We start from the raw sequence: 4,431 nt of genomic DNA, 5'->3' as shown, positions 1-4,431 counted from the left end.
TGTATACTTATCCTTAATATTTGATCTCCCAAAGTGCAGCACCTCACACTTGCCCGGATTAAAATCCATCTGCCATTTCTCCGCTCATATCTGCAGCTGATCTACATCCCACTGTAACCTTTCACAACCTTCTACATTATCTACAACTCCATCTAGTTTTGTGACATCTGCCAGCTTACTAACCCACCCATCCACATTTTCATCAAAGTCATTTATATATATCACAAATAGCGCAGGTCCCAGTACGGATCCCTGCAGAACACCACTAGTCATGGACTTCCAGCCAGAAAAACACCCTCCACCACTACTCTCTGACTTCTATGGGCAAGTCAATTCTGAATCCAAGCGGCCAAGTCACCGTGAATCCCATGCATCTTAATCTTCTGGATGAGCCGACCATGAGGGACCTTGTCGAAAGCCTGACTAAAATCCATGTACACAACATCCACTGCTCTACCCTCATCGATCACCTTCGTCACCTCCTCGATAAAATCAATCAAGTCAGTAAGATGTTGACGGTGCTCCCACTGCAGTCCTGTGATGAAAATATAGACTGGTTGGTGAAATGTAGATAACAGGTAGAATTGATATCTAATGAGGACTTTATACTTTAGAATTGAATAAAGGGCTCATTGTTACTAACGGGGAAAGAAGGGTTAAAACCCTGACCCAGAACCCTTTTCACACACACGTGGACATCTCTGAATCTGACGCACACCAAATGGAACGTTACACAAGGGGCTGGAATTCACTGGAATTTCTTAACAACCTTTCAATAGAAAGGATTCTCTGGGAGGCAAGAGAAGTGATTGCAGAGCCTCTGGCTCTGATCTTCAGGTCGTCGTTGGCCTCTGGTATAGTACCAGAAGATTGGAGGTTAGCGAATGTTGTCCCATTGTTTAAGAAGGGGAACAGAGACTTCCCCGGGAATTATAGACCGGTGAGTCTCACTTCTGTTGTCGGCAAGATGTTGGAAAAAATTATAAGGGATAGGATTTATAGTTATTTGGAGAGTAATGAATTGATAGGTGATAGTCAGCATGGTTTTGTGGCAGGTAGGTCGTGCCTTACTAACCTTATTGAGTTTTTTGAGAAAGTGACCAAGGAGGTGGATGGGGGCAAGGCAGTGGACGTGGTATATATGGATTTTAGTAAGGCGTTTGATAAGGTTCACCATGGTAGGCTTCTGCAGAAAATGCAGATGTATGGGATTGGGGGTGATCTAGGAAATTGGATCAGGAATTGGCTAGCGGATAGGAAACAGAGGGTGGTGGTTGATAGTAAATATTCATCATGGAGTGCGGTTACAAGTGGTGTACCTCAGGGATCTGTTTTGGGGCCACTGCTGTTTGTAATATTTATTAATGATCTGGATGAGGGTATAGTTGGGTGGATTAGCAAATTTGCTGATGACACCAAAGTCGGTGGTGTGGTAGACAGTGAGGAAGGGTGTCGTAGTTTGCAGGAAGACTTAGACAGGTTGCAAAGTTGGGCCGAGAGGTGGCGGATGGAGTTTAATGCGGAGAAGTGTGAGGTAATTCACTTTGGTAGGAATAACAGATGTGTTGAGTATAGGGCTAACGGGAGGACTTTGAATAGTGTGGAGGAGCAGAGGGATCTAGGTGTATGTGTGCATAGATCCCTGAAAGTTGGGAATCAAGTAGATAAGGTTGTTAAGAAGGCATATGGTGTCTTGGTGTTTATTGGTAGGGGGATTGAATTTAGGAGTCGTAGCGTTATGTTGCAACTGTACACAACTCTGGTGCGGCCGCACTTGGAGTACTGTGTGCAGTTCTGGTCCCCACATTACAGGAAGGATGTGGAGGCTTTGGAGAGGGTGCAGAGGAGGTTTACCAGGATGTTGCCTGGTATGGAGGGGAGATCCTATGAGGAGAGGCTGAGGGATTTGGGATTGTTTTCGCTGGAAAGGCGGCGGCTAAGAGGGGATCTTATTGAAACATATAAGATGATTAGAGGTTTAGATAGGGTGGATAGTGATAGCCTTTTTCCTCTGATGGAGAAATCCAGCACGAGGGGGCATGGCTTTAAATTGAGGGGGGGTAGTTATAGAACCGATGTCAGGGGTAGGTTCTTTACCCAGAGGGTGGTGAGGGATTGGAATGCCCTGCCAGCATCAGTTGTAAATGCACCTAGTTTGGGGGCGTTTAAGAGATCCGTAGATAGGTTCATGGACGAAAAGAAATTGGTTTAGGTTGGAGGGTCACAGTTTTTTTTTTTAACTGGTCGGTGCAACATCGTGGGCCGAAGGGCCTGTTCTGCGCTGTAATGTTCTATGTTCTATGTCCTGGTACCGACTGTGACAAAGGACACAACAGACAGCAAGAACCAGGAGGAACCTTTAACCCAGAGAATGTTAATAACCTTGTTCAGGACACCGGTGCCAGGCACAGGAGGATCCCAGGAAAAACGGGACATTTAATTTCTGTCTGTTTCACAATTCTAAATGACTGATTCTTTATCAAAGGAATGTTTAAAAACAGCATTGTGATATTCCAAGGTCAGTGTGTCTGGGAAAGGGGCACACTGATGTGTTTTTATTTTAAACAGGAGGATCCATTGAAAAGCAGCTCTGGACGATACGAGCACCTCCTGACCTACTTTCAATTCATTTCAAATCACCCATCACTTTCCGTGGAATATTCTTTATTCTTTCCTGGGATGTGGACACTGCTGGCAAAGCCCCAGCACACGTTGCTCAGCTCCTAATTGCCCTTGAATGGAGTGACTTGCTCGGCCATTTCAGAGGGGCAGTTAAGAGTCACCCACATTGCTGTGTGGGTCTGGATTCACATGTAGGCCAGACCGGGTAAGGATGGCAGATTTCCCTCCCTAATAGGGAGCATTAATAGGGTGAACTGGACAGGTTTTTACAACAATCAATGATAGTCTCGTAACGGTGACCATGAAACTAACTTTATATAATTCCAGATTGATTCACTGAATTCAAATCCTACCAGCTGCCTGTCCCCGGATCCTTTGCTGGGTCTCTGCATTACTCGGCCAGAGACATTCCCACTATCCCACCACCTCCCCCTGAATGGAATATTCCACAGACCCTGAGTTAAACGGGAAGGAGAAACGAGAGAGGTTTTGACGTTTCACAGAAATCAGGCAGTCTGCAGTTAGCCTGGAAGCCGTCAGCTGTGGATCCAGGAGCTGTGAACCAGCTGTGGGAGCAGGAGCTGTGAACCAGCTGTGGGACTAGAAGCCCAGAGGGCCATGAGGAACCAGGGCTGTTCCTAATGTTTAAATCCCTCCACAAGAAGGCAGTGAAGCTCAGGTTTGGACTGAGGAGTCCACAGTTTTGGGATCTTAGAGGAAAGTTAGAAGGTTGTTTAGTGGGAAACTAATGGAAGGACCTCATAAAATCTTGGAGAATAGCTGGAACACGGAGAATTAAAAGTGAATTCTGGGGAGCTTTGACATACTTTCCATATGTTCACAGGAACAGAAGTGAATGAACCTTCAAGATATCATGAAGTATTAGGGAAACCTAGGGGTAGAAGTTAAAAAGTAGAACTGAGTTTATAACATAAGTATTTCTAAACTACAGTGTTAAGTTTGTAGTGTTGATTTTTAATTTTCTTTTGTTTCATATATCCAATAAAGTTTGTTTTCGGTTAAATGCATAAAATCTTGTGGTATAATTCTTACAGTAAATTACCAGCTTTTTGAATTTCTCTTTAAACATTAACTGTCCCAACCAGGATCATAGAAATACACAGAAAATGTGTCAAACAAATCAAAGATCAAACAATATAATTTCCCTTACTTTGTATGGCTTTGCCAGCTCTGCCTTCAGTCCCTTTATTTTGGTTTAAAACACTGGTCTTAGACCCACACTTCTCCCCTTCAATTCTATCCTGTTGTCAGATATGGGTTTAGCTCCAATCTCAATTGTAATCCTGAAGTCAGTTACCCATTGGAATAAGTTGTGAAAGGAATCTGCAGCTCCTGACTAGTTACAGACCATTCCGGGTACAAGAATGTTGTCACAGAATTTATTAATTGTAATCAGTACAAAATCACAATATTTAAACACAGTGGATCAGTCCACTCACTCTGGAACACCAGCTCTCGGCTTCTGGTTGACTGTGGCTGTCGGCTGTTCTGTTGACCAAAGTCTATCTTCTTACTTCATGTTGTGTTGTGTTGCGCACCGAGCTCCGGAAAATTGTCGCTCATTAACCCTCGCTCACAACTAACTCTGTGCGGTATTCGCTCATTCAGCTTTGTCGCTCGTCTGCTGTGGTTCTGAGTGGCCCAAGCAGCCCAAGCAGCACATGATCAATCCCTGATTGATAAAATGGTGCATAATCAATGTCTGATTGGTCCCTGAAGGATATTGGTCATCTTGCTGATGTCACTTCCCATTAACTCATAGAAATCATTGAATCCCTACAGTGCAGA

Source organism: Mustelus asterias, unplaced genomic scaffold (assembly GCF_964213995.1).
Source record: "Mustelus asterias unplaced genomic scaffold, sMusAst1.hap1.1 HAP1_SCAFFOLD_310, whole genome shotgun sequence".
NCBI classification, from domain to species: domain Eukaryota; kingdom Metazoa; phylum Chordata; class Chondrichthyes; order Carcharhiniformes; family Triakidae; genus Mustelus; species Mustelus asterias.
The sequence above is the reverse complement of the archived record's forward strand: the minus strand, read 5'-3'. Positions refer to the sequence as shown.